General features: G+C 48.0%; 1 protein-coding gene across 3 annotated transcripts in view; it reads left to right on the forward strand.

The window, feature by feature from the left end:
* The first annotated feature begins 7344 nt into the window (after positions 1 to 7344).
* TCF20 (transcription factor 20) overlaps positions 7345 to 12792 on the forward strand; it is a 134358-nt gene continuing 128910 nt past the window's right edge. For all 3 annotated transcript variants that reach the window (XM_072867820.1, XM_072867839.1, XM_072867848.1), the window contains exon 1: positions 7345 to 7674. The gene's annotated coding sequence lies outside the window, so the exon portion shown is untranslated. The remainder of the gene's footprint in view (positions 7675 to 12792) is intronic.

Consider the following 12792-nt stretch of genomic DNA (forward strand, 5'->3'; position numbering starts at 1 on the left):
TAAAAAAGAAGGTCAGAGAGCACCAGTGACTGCCTGATGTCCAAGGGAAGAGGAGAATGTGAACCTTCAACATCTTCTCTTGTTTGATTCTAGGGCAAGCCAGTCTCCACTTACTGTCAGGGATAAAATGTTTTTCCTTGTTAATGATAAAATAGAAATGCAGGTTACTATTAGTAACTAGTATATTACTAGGTACTTCACTATTAATAACCAGGCCTTTAAGCTGCTAAACTGTGTTATGAGCTGTGGATCTGCAAGGTTCACAGCACCAGTGCTGCAATGACACAGCCACCTGGGCACAAAGCGTGATGGCGCTTTGACAATACCAGGCAGGTTCCCATGAGAAGTGACACAGGAGGGCAACTTGTCAGCTCCTGAGGCAAGGACTCTTTAGGCAGGAGGGGAGGGCTCCCATTCTGGGAGGGAGTCTTTCTCCCCACCAGCCAATGAACCTCTCCTGAAGCTCCTCTTTCCCTTCAGCTCTTTGAAATATGTGAGTTGTGTTGTATTGCTCTGGGCCACATGAAGATTCGGATATACAGCTGGTAGGGCCAGGCAGGTCAGCCACCCTGCTTTAAGGAGTCAGAATGTAATTATCCAAATTGGAACAGGGTGAACATGGAAAAGCTAACATATGGGCTTCTTCAAAATGTTACGTTTTTTAATAACCAGTCAGGGCCTCTGGTTTCTATCCTATCTGAAAGATTTGTCTGCCTACAATTTTATGCAATGATATCTGAGCACTTCCAGGGGTAATAATGGTACCCAAAATATCTGTACCACATTGAGCACATTGAGCTTCCCTCCCTTGTGAGGGAATTAGCCCTGTAATGCTGCTAACGGTACTTTTGGCATTGACATGTGCCATTAAAACCAAAGATTTGAGAAGTCCTTGCAAGGCTCAGTACGACATTTCAACTTCATACATGGCAAAAATGGAGACTCAGGAGGTTAAATGACTTTTCCACAATTGCAGAGGGTCAGGGGTGAAGTCGGGAACAGAATTCAGGTTCCTATGTTCTTATTTGTATCAGGTTGTCCAGGTAGGAGCCAGTAGCTGGGTAAGTAGGGGCTGCTGAGCTCCTTATAGTTTAGGGGAAAAAAAAGGTTTCTTCCTGAGTCATCGGCACCAGTTTCTGCAGCACTTTGCTTTTCATTTTTGATTTCTCGTGCAGGTATTGATCAGGCTCATGTCTGCCTGGCTGGGGTCTGTTTGCTGAGATAGCAGAGCTGCAGGAGAAGTTACTGCTCTCTTTTATGGAGGTATCCACCATTTTGGCAATCAGGAAAGCTTGTCAGAGCCAAATTACCATGGAAAGCCCAAATATGTATGCTGCAATTCCCCAAATAAATGTGTTTATGGAGGGAATGTGCTGAGTTGCTGCTCATCCACCCAATAAAGTCTTCCTGACTGCTGAAGAAGTTCCTGAGCTTGTTGAGAGGGTTTAGACAAGGAAGAGCAAATGGCTGAAGCTGAGTCGCAAAGGCGCTCTCTGCTTGCACGGAAAGGAGGCAGGGAAGTCCCTACCATCCCAACAGTTAGATGCTGGAGAAGAAGGAGGTGTGAGGAGAGGTGATAATGCTGATAATTACGTGAATGGAAATGCTTGCCATTCTTTTTAATGTTTAAAGGAAACCACAGTTTTGAGGTGATGTAATTCCTGCTCGGTTGGGTTGTTTATTCAAGCAGTGCAGCGCTGCACTAGCACATGGGGAAGAGAAAGTAAAACTTCAGCTCGGCTTTTGCTCTCTTGGGATTTCTGTACGCTTTCAGACTCATTCAGGGCAAGGCAGGGTGTGAATGTGAAGCACAGCAGCTCTTCCGGCATGGCCCTCTGTACAGACTGGCCCTTTGCTAAGGAATGTGTAAAACGCAGATGGGGGTTTTGAAGAAACCAGTTTAATAGAAGGAGCTGTAACTCTTCTTCTTCTCCTCCCCAAAAGATTTAAAATAATCTTGCTGTCCATAAAAATCAGGTTAGCTATTTTGGGTTCTTGCAGAGCTAAAATGAATGCAGTGTCTCATTTCCAGTCACGATAAGTCACTAGATATCAATTCTTAATTGCTTGATTAATCTTGAATTTTCAGAGCTGACAGTGCCTGCCCTAGCACTTAGACAAGAGCTACATTTAAAAGAAAGGAGAAAACACTTCCTTTTTTTTGTTGTTGTTCTTTAAACATAGCCTGCAAGGTAAGAGCATGAAGTTACAGAGGTTTGTAACATACGTTGTCCTGAGAAAGATGGGCCATTAAGCAGAGTGCAAGTGAAACGGTCAGAGGTTCATGATAAACTAGGGGGTGTGATGAATTAATTTTAGCATATGCTTCAGCAATTCATTATAAGACTATCTCAAACCCAAATGTTAGTACACTTATATTTGCTGTATGCTCGTGTGTGTTAGGCCATGTTTTTCATTTAAATAAAAAAGCAGAAAGGTTTCCTTCATGAAGATCGTGACATTTCTATGTAGAGAAAGGCCATTTAAGGTCAAGAGTTATGGGGGACTATACCTTTGTGTGCTTTGTGTATGGTTGGACTGATAATTATCACTGCACATGCCTCCCTAAGGGGTGTTGTTAAAAATATAGAGACCAAATAAGAAAGACATTTAAACTCCTTCTAGAACATCTATGAAATTGTTTGGGCTTTTTTTTTTGTTCTTTTTCCCCCAGCAACGTGTGTCTGGCACATCCAGGATGAGCAGCAACATGGTATATCAGCCGTTGCTTGGGAGGAACATATTATACTGTCAGGTCTCCTTTTCTGTATGACAGGCAGGCCAGAATATATGATGGCACAGTGCGATGTAAAGGTGTTATGGGTACAAGTTCAAGTTGGCTTTCCTATGTTAGTAAAAGGACTTATCTTGATCTCATCCCTTTAACTGAGGAATACTAAAGCCTCTGATTTTTTTCATTCCATTTAAGTGCTGTATCTGGATGCCACAGACTTCTTGGGAGAGGTAAGTGCTGTCCAGGACATCTACTCAAAGGTCTGTGTAATCCAAGGGAATGTTAAGGTGACAATATTAAAACACAGGAGTGCCATTGCCGCTGTTCTTACCAGATGATGAGCCAGTGACCTCTCAAGAAAATCCCAGTGGTAAAAGGGAAAAATTCTGACAATACACACCCCCCACACCCCCCCAACCTCTCTGAGTACAGCAGTCCCTCCATGGTTACCTGCTGGAACTAAGCATGGTTATTTTGGTCTACAAGTGTCTCCAGCAATGGTGTAGAGAAGGGAAAGTTTCCACCGTGTACTGGGCTGAGACCTATTGCTCTGCAGATGTCCCAGTTAGTGGGCAGTTAAACGGTCCCAAAGGCATATTATGCTCATCTAATCCCTTCCTACAGTCAGGGTTTCTTAAGTGGTTTCTTGTGCGCTTTGCTCCATCCAGTCTTGTGTGAATCAGGTGATGGGAGCTCCTCTGGGATGGTGTCTTGCAGTCTTGTAGATTAATGTTTCCTTCGCTTAATTTAATTTACATTTATACCACTTATACTCCCTCAGACAACCCTAAACAGTCTGTCTCGCTCCCTGGTGCTTCTGCACCCCTGAAGTTCTCGTACGCAATTCCCGTGATGCTCTTCACAGTTGTTATTTGGCCAACCTACACACGCTGTAATCCCTTCCAGCTTTTTTATCATTTTATGTTCCCCCTTTTTTTTATTTCCCTCCAAGTTGTTGACATCTAGCTAGCACGGAGTTGTCCAGAACTAAACATGTCTTCAAACAGCGGTCTCACCACTATATTAAAAAATGGGACTATTGCCTATATCTCTGAGAAGAGGTCTCTGCCTTTACAACCCCAAATTAAATTAACTGCATGATTTTTGCTGCCATATCACATTGCAAAAACATATTAAATCTGCTGTCTACTGTCTCCCTGCGGTCTTCTGGTATTTCTGCTTTCAGTGCTTGAGCACAGATGATTCCTCTCTTCACCTCAGTTTCTATCTTTCAGTAGCTCGTATGTTGTACCTACTGCCTTTTTAGACACGTGGGATCATTCAGGGTTCCTCTTTGAGGAACAGCAGTGTGATTCCTTACACATAAGTAAATTCTCTCTACTTTTTAGCATGAAATAGTCTGTCTTCACCATTTCCCCTCCAAGCTGTCCTATGATAGTCTGCCTCAGTGCAATTAAAAGGCATGTTACTCTTTTTGGTTTCCAGATTTTCCTATTTATAACTGTATAGAATGCTGGCCTGTATGTTAATAATCTGCAACAATCTGTTTGAACATCACATACTGGGGATCACGGGTTGAAACTCTTTTTCTGGAGAAAGGGAAATGCTGTTCTTTCCTTAGGAAGTTTCTGTCCCAAATGTCAAGAATATGGCTTAGCTTTTCTTTGGTGGGGAATGACATATTAAAACATCTTTCTACAGGTGGCTCAATGCTCTGAAATTAACTTCCCTGGGAAATAACGTCTATCACAGAAATTGCCATCATCTTAATTTTCTGTGTTATAAACGCAGAGCAACAAGAATAGAGGAAAGGAAAAAACCATCTCTCAAACCCAAAACACTTTGCTCCATGCATCATTTTTTTCCTGGGGAGAGAACAAGAACAAGAAAAACAAACCCTCCCTGTGACAGATGTTAGTCAGATCAGCTAATATAGTCCTAGAAGGTACTTGGATATTATGTTTATGAAAACAGTATAAGAATTGATACAGAACAGAATACATTTTATCATATTCTATTTCACAGATAAGAGAATCTGGAAGAATTGGTTAAAGCAGGCAAGACATTAAAAGTAAAAGTGTTGTTGTAGCCGTGATGGTCTAAAGATCCTAGGGAAGCAAGGTTTGCGGTGAAAGGCAATATCTTTTATTAGATCAACTGATAGAGCTGGAAAAAGCAAACAAGCTTTTGGGCTCAGGGTCTCTTTATCAGATCTGACAGAAAGCAGCAAAATTCAAGCTAACTACAGGTTAGATGCAATTGCTCTTAGTTTAATCTAATTATATTAATCAATTTGACCACTTTAGAAAAAAAAGGATCACCTATGGAGCGGAAAGGGGTGTGAGCAGAAGTGACTGACAGGCTGCTGGTTCTCTGCTGGACCCCTAGCGAAAAAGGCTTGGTTGTGCTGGTGACAAAGGGAGAGGTCAGCAGGGAGGCCGTAATGGGCTAGGAAGGCAACATCTCTGTTAAATCCACGAGCTTTAGTGTCTAAGGATTATAAGTTTTAGCTCTGAGCTTTATCTTTTGGGAATATTTCGTAGGTCTCCTTTGGGATAAGGATTGAGGGGTTCGAGTTGTTGCTGTCTGACAAATATTCTAATGATGAGTACGTGTTTCTGTCCTTTATTGGCTGGCTGTATGTGCTCGTTCAAGACAGTAATTATTTAGTTTCATTCACATGGTTTCTGTGGGGGTATCTCATGTGCTGGATGAAGTGATGAACTGTAGAGATTTGGGACGAGCACACACAGGAACAAAGAATTTTGGCGGTTTTGCTGTGGGAGGAAGGGCATTGATTATGCTGTCTGTGGAGCGGTACTGGCGTATTTCATGTTTGATGCTCTGGTGGTGTCTGGTTCTATTTCATGTGTTTTCATCTGCGGATTTGCTTCCTGTAATGAGCTGGGAAAGGCAGAGCCTGAAGGTTAGGAGAAGAGGCACTGGGAAAAAAAAATCTTTCAGAGACAGTAATTTAAAATATTATTTTATGTGTGGATTTTAGTGTGGAATATTATTGCTGTCAGGGGCACGTGGTTGCAGGAGGGAATGTTACAGTAGAGACTCTAAAATAAAAAGCAGAAAAACAAATTTGCAGAAAGCTAATGTGGTGAGAGACTTTGCCAGTCCTTGTTAATTTTGGTTGCACTAGACAAACACCAAATAAACCTTGATCCCTTGAAAACTGATTTTCTAAAATTGCTGTTGTTGCTGTCCTATCTTTATTGTAGTAAATTTGTATCTATTTTGCTGGAAGAGTGACCTTGTTGGATAAAGCAGATCACCAGTGTTCCTCTCAGAGCAGGTGCAACAATATCTGCAGGGCTGGCTGAATCTCACAGCTTCTTGGTGCACTTTGGATGGCTGCTGGTCTTATTGCATCCGCTTTATAGAGGAAGTTTTATGGTCTGTAGGTTCTTGTGTATGTGCTAGCTTGCAGGGTGCCATTTATTAATGTCAATTGTGGTGTCTAGAAAGCTGATGCCAGTGTAGGCACAATCTTGGGACTGACTAGAGCAGCAGGGAAGCTGCTCATTGAATTTGCGGTTGTATTTGATGAAGGAGTCCAAGGTTTTCTGAGCTGTCTGCATTTCTAATAGAAGTGTCATCTATGTTTCCTATATACGGCCTGGCTTGGTGGTGTAATGTTTTTCAGACTTGGCTTGTGAAGAAAAATGGCATATTGGGGCATTAAAGAGCTGCAGAAAGGTGATCTTTCTCTGCCCCCCACTTAGAGCTTGGCAAACAAAAGGAGATGACTAAATGCTGTCTGAAGAAGAGAGCTGGATGCTTGCTGCATGATGTAGCAGATACGAAAATTTCACATGGTTCAAAAAAAAAAAAAAGGGTGAATGCATTGAAGAAAAATCCTTTGGAAGCTGTTAAATACGAAGACCCCAGCTGTGGGTCGGGAAGTGCCTGACTGCAGGATCACTAGGTCATGGGGGATTCTTCTGGGGCAGTGTCGCGGTCCGCGTGTTGGAGCTGACAGTCTGTCTTACGGTTTGTCTGTTCAGCACTCTCAGAAGCAGGATGCTGATCTGACTCAGTACTGCTATTTCTCTGATCTCTTCTAGAGAAAACGAGGGGTTTTCCTCTCTTCTATTGCGAGCCCCAACTAGAACGCACATAATTACATTTTTATTTACTTTCCAGACTGCTGCGGCAGGCCCAGGCCTATGCATCAGGGCCCGAAGTGCAGCAATAGCAGCCTCAGGAGGGGAACAAACGCACTGTTCAGGGGTCCGTTTTATCCGCTGCTCCCCCACGCTGAAGGAGGCCGGCGAAGCCCCTGCCTACCTGAGTCCCCTGCGGCCCCCGTAACACCCCACTGGCCGTGAGGCGGCCGCCGGCCGTTCCTCTAGGAAAGCCGGCGCCTGCCCCGAGGCCCACCGCCGCTCTGTTTCCCCCGCCGCAGCGGACGGGCGGCGGGGCCTTACCGCCCCGGAGCGGGGCCTGCCGGGCCGGGGCAGAGGCCGATCCCACCGAGGCCCCGGGGGAGGACGGGCCCGCGGCGCCGCCTCCTCTCAGGAAACGGGGGCGAGGGCGGGAGCGGGGGCGGGGGAGACGACACACGACGGGGCGCAGGGGCCTGGGGCAGTGTCCTCCCCCGCCGCCTCCCCCTCCAGGCAGCGCTGTGAGATGCCAGAGCCCTCCTCCGCGCCCGGCCCTGCCGAGGGAGCCCGCCCCGCCGGCGGCTCCTCCTCCTCCTCCCCCGCCGCCGCCGCTCTGCCAGCAGCCAGTCGGGCCTGAGACCCGCGCCCAGCTGCGGGGTCTGCCCTGAGCGCCGGCGGAGGGCGGGCAGGGGAGAGTGGAGGAAAAACCAGCAAGGAAAAGCCCCGGAGACCGAGCCCACCGCGTCACATGAGCTGACAGGATCCGTACCCGCTCCCCTCCGCGCAACAAAGAATCGGGAGCCCCTCTGCCCGCCGCGAGACGGGACGGGGCTGCCATGAGACCCTGAGGGCCGGCCCCCACAGGTAAGCGGCGGCCGTTACGGCGGTTGCCCGCCCGCCTCACCTTGCGCGCGAGGGCGCCCCCCCCACCTCGCGGGAGGGGCGGGGGGGCAGGTGAGGCTGGGGGCGGGGCGGGGGTCTGACCCTGACGGGGGCGGCCCGCCTCGGCGGTGTGGGGGGGCTGGCACCCCCCTTCGCCTCTTCCCCCCCCGGTTGCTCTGAGGTGACTTTTTTAATCTCTTGGGTTTTGTGTCGTGTCCCCCCCTCCCCGGCGTGCGCGGCGTTTACTGGGGGTTTTATTTGTTTTTAAGCGGGCCGTAACCCGAGCTGTCCCCGCGCCCCCCGGGGACGCGGCGCTGCGGGAGGGGGACCCGCCGCCCTCGCGTCTCGCGTTCCTCAGCCGCCTTCCCCGCCTGTGAAGGGCAGGCGCCTCCACGCCGGTGCGCGGGGGGCTCCGGCAGCCGGGCCTGCCGGCGGCGGGGAGAGCGGGCCAGTCTCTCTGGGGCCGCTGAGAGCGGGGGAAAGCGCTGATGCTTCCCGCAGGCTGCCGCTCATCCCCTCGCGTGAGTTTCTGTCCGGCTGTCTGTGTGCAGCCGTCGTTAATCTCCCATTCCTTCATATTATTTTCTTTTTATGGCGAACAAACAGTTAACGCCCCGCAGTTTTGTGCATTGCCTCCCCCCTCCTTCCCCTCCCTTCGCCCATCTTCCACCCCCCCACTCATGGACCACCATGTCGTGACCTTTCTGGCTGTTAAGAAGAATATTAAGGTGATCTTTATTTTTGTTAAAGCACCATCCCGCTTACGAGCTGCCTTTCCCAAGCCAGATTACTGCTGGCGGTGGTAGGCAGCCCCTCGCCCACCCGGAACTTGCCCACCTGGACCGTGACTGGAAGTTGTTGACAGTGGCGGGGGCGTGCACATGTGCCACAAGCTCCTCGAGTGAGCGGCCTCGCAGCCACCGAGGTTTACGGCTGGAAACTCCTGGTGGGAGCCCCGGCAGTGGTGTGGCGAGACCTGCCGCCGGGTGAAAAATACCCCAGCAAGGCTGGCGTCTGAAGCCTCTTCTCATTTGGGAAGCGCTCTCCCCCGGTTTTGCTGCGTGTAGGTGCTGAGAGTGTGATGCTGGCAGGGGTTTAGGGGGTGTAGAGGTCAGGGGAAGTTTGTAGGTAGGGGAAGAGGGTCCTGGAGAGGTGGGCTAGGGGTGCAGGAGGGGCTTGCAGGGAGCTGGGGTGGCGCGGGGACACACTGGAGGTCAGGGAAGAGCGGACAAGGGGAGAGCACGAGTGATGGGAACAGGGGGCAGTGGGCAGCCTGGGCGGGGGGCTCGGCCCTGTGAGCGCTCTCCCCTCTTTGTGTGTATGGTGCAGTGTGATGCTGCTGAAGGGAATGGTTTTATGTATGAGGGTTTGGGTTTTTTTCCTTTCATTTTTTTTAATTTTATTTTTGACCCGTGACCCTGTCTGCTGTGATACGAAAATAATCTGGTCCTGGGCATGGCTAACATCTTCCTTCATATGCCAAGCAGCCGCCTAGCTTGAGTCTTCACTCAAGGGCCCGTTAGCCCTGGCTCTGTCCAACTGGGAGTGTCCCTGGGAAGGAGTCTTCCCCTGCGCGGTTATCTTGGCTTGTGGGGGGACAGAGAAGAAACCACAGTTCCTTTCAGAGGGAGGTGCTAGGCCGGCCTCGATAATTGTGTTAAATCTCTTCTCTTAAGTCAAAATTAAACATAAGTAAAGCTACGAGGTGAGGAGAAACAAGCCACCCAATGCCCCCTGGGTGCCCGGTGCCTGTGAGGGCAGAAACAGCCCTGGTGAAGCCATTTGTGTTCAGGTGGTGGGGCAGGGCTGTGGTTGAAGCAGCAGGAAGCCGACTGCATGCCAGGGAAGGCAGTGGGGAGAGGGAAGCTGAGGGTGTGTAGCACCTTCCAGTGCAGCTAATGTGTCCCGAAATGTTTCACATCTCCTCTCGCTGCAAGCTTTGGAAAGAAAGGGGGTGCGTGAGCGAGGAGGTTGGGCAGATACCACTGTCAGCCTCAACCGTTCAAAGACTATGAGTTAGCCCGCTTGTGCCACCCCCACCCCGGCGTTTTTAAGGAGTGGTGTTGGGGTCCTTGTTGGCGTCCTTCAGGGTGAACCAGATTTGCAAGTTCATGCATATCTTCATACAGACTTGGACCTGGAATTTATTTTTAATGAAATCCACGAATCTTACGTATTGTGCCTTCAGTTAAAGCAGCAAATGCTCCAAAATACAGGGCAAGACTGTGAAAGCAGGCAATACTGATTTTAATTGCTCATTTTTCCCCAACCCCTTCTTTTTCTAAGATTTCTGTCCTGACTCCCCTCCCTTTGCAGGGTGTTTCTTGGTTGTGATGGGGAATAGAAGATAACTTGTCAATAGCCAGCTCAAATTCTGCTGATTAGTGCTGAAAGTATGACTGATTTTTAATGTAACCAGCTGTGTCATGAGGGCCTGGACTGGGACCCTGGCTGTTTCGTGTGTGTCATTAGCTGCAGTGGAAGACTAATGACTGTGGCTGACAACTTGTGTCTTCACAAAACAGGAGAAAAGGTTGGCTTTTCCCCTAGAGTGGACAGGAGGTTTGAAGTGAAAGTTAGTTTGTCTGTCCCTTCCCTTCAAAAAAATGTACAGCACATTTTTGAAACTGAGTCATCAGGGACAATTTATGTCAAGTATTTTTAAGCTATTGTGAATTTGATGCACTTTGGCCACATGCTCACTGGAAATTGTAAGGCAGTCTTGCTCAGATTTGCCCTGGCTGGGCTCGAAAAGGTGATGAGGGAGTTTACTTGCTGTGGCCCTTTTAGATCCAAGCAGAGCACAAGTGTCTTAAGGGCAGGATGAGCGCCACACAATATGCTCTCTACAGAGGTGGTATAGGAGCAACATAAACTATCCAGTGCCATCTTTCTGGGCAGCCTTTGCTGACAGGGGTGAGCTGGCAGCAGGTGAGGTCGGAAGCAGGAAGGGGTGGAATATTTTGATGCCCTGTGTTCTGGACAAACTGGGAAGGCTCTTGTCCATCAGCCAAGCTTGTGCCGAGGGTCCTGCTACCTCCCTGACCGACCAGCGTTACCTTTCGGCTCTCTCTGAGCTGTGCACCTTGAGAGGTGTAGCACAGGGTCGGATACATGGTGTGCGGGGGGGCAAATCCTGCCCCCTCCACCCCCCCCAAGTCACTTGTCATGGAAGTCATAACAGGGATGCACAGCTTCAGGAATGATTATTAGTGTCTGATGACCTGGCCAGGATTGTGTAATGACACAGAGTGAGAGATAAAAGGTTTTATATCCCATAAACTTGGTTCTCGCTTCAGGGTCAACCGCAAGGCTTTTGAAAATGTGTGAGTTTGACGGCTTTCTGGTAACTGCAAATAGGTGCAAACCTTAATCACTTGAAAAAAGTCCTTAAACATAAGAACAGACACAGATGCAGGCTATAGGCAGGAAACTGAAAGAAGAGCTAATTGCTGGTTTTTTTGGTGTATTTTTAAAATCACGTTTAATCCTGCATATATGATTCTGTGAGTGACCCAGCAGCTCCAGCAGTTTATTCATTTATTTAAAACAGCTTTGTAGTTCACCTTGAAAACCACTTCCTGCCATATGGTTATATTATTTCCCTATGCCACGTTTTTTGCTAATTATCAAGACCATTTGCTTTAAAATAGGTGTTTTTAATTTCACAGCCTTGTCTGCCTCTCCTGCTTGATCCTGCCCTGGAGTCAAGAGGCTGTGTCTGTTCATTCTCCATGGCAACAGGCTGTGATTTACTTATTTCAATTTAATTAAAAAGCAGCTATCAAATTCTAGGCATCTTATATGTTCCTTATATTAGAAAAATATCAGTGGATCAGTCTCCACAACAGATCTACCAACCTCAAAAATAAAATTCTCAGCCTGAGACACTGGTTTCTTTCCCAGTCCATCCCATTTAGAAGAGTTTAGGAGGGGGAGGACTGTGGCCTGTCCTCAGGTGGAGCGGATGGTGGCTGCTGGACTGGGGTCATGGTAGGAGTTAAGTTCTGGACTCCCGTAGCATTGCTGATAACATTGGGGTGCCAGTTTAAACTGCAGGACTACCTATTCAAGCCCATTAGGTTGCCTCTCTCCTCCTGCTGTTGTTGTGCAGCTGTTCGGAGGTTTAGGGACTTGATGGGTTGGCAGGAACACCCCAGACCTTGCCTGGAAAGGGGAGCGTGGGTTGCGTGCTCTGTGCATGGACTCCTGCTTGCTGGGGCAGGTGCCTTCTGCAGCAGCTACATCTGCTGAGCTATTTTTGGGGCTAGTGTGAGGTTGTGATGCCATTGCAGGCTTGGGTGAAAAGGGCACAAGTATCAGTGGGCACAAACATCTGTACTTGCTGCAGTGAAAATGCAGAAAATGGCAGTTCTGCTAGAAATGTTATTGTGTTTATCAGCTCTCCCTATGTGAGAGGTTTTACAAGTCCAAATCCTTTGTGTTGTGTTTGGTTTTTTGGTCCACCTTGAAGCCTATCTGTTTTTTGACGCGTGCATGATACGGCTTTTGGTTTTAAGCTAGTCACAGCACAGAAGCCCACAACGCCCTGTTGGTTTAAGCATGCCTGGTATTTGTATGCAGGCTAGAAATGAAGGCCTTAATCCTAAATTAGTTTTCCAAGCGCTGTGGTTGTACAAATACTAGTTTGTGTTAGTCAGGGATAAGGAAACATACGGGCAATGACAGGTGATTGTTGGCTAAAGAGGGGACAGCATCAGGAAAGCATCTTGGGGATGGATGGAGGAGCGTGGTGAATTTACTAACCTACAGATGTTAGGTTCGGTAGTAAATGGATGGAGTGGAACCAGTGTAATTAAGGGGTGCCAAAATTAACACTCCTTTTTGTCTTTAATACCAACACCCCAATTCCTAATAGGATTATTTCCCCTTCAAGGGACTGTTTGGATGACTCAGCCTTCAGAGTACCTGCATGCTGGTAGTGTTTTCTTCCTGGGAGAAGCTGGGCCTGCTGAGTTGTGTAACTAGACTCAGGTGCTATTTCTGAGCTCTACTAATGTGTGGAAGAAGAAACGTTGGCCATGCATTTTTATTAAGCCTTAAGGAGCGGTTATCATCAGAAGAGTGCCTGTACAAAAC

This window comes from Ciconia boyciana, chromosome 1 (genome assembly GCF_034638445.1).
Source record: "Ciconia boyciana chromosome 1, ASM3463844v1, whole genome shotgun sequence".
In the NCBI taxonomy this organism is placed as follows: Eukaryota; Metazoa; Chordata; class Aves; order Ciconiiformes; family Ciconiidae; genus Ciconia; species Ciconia boyciana.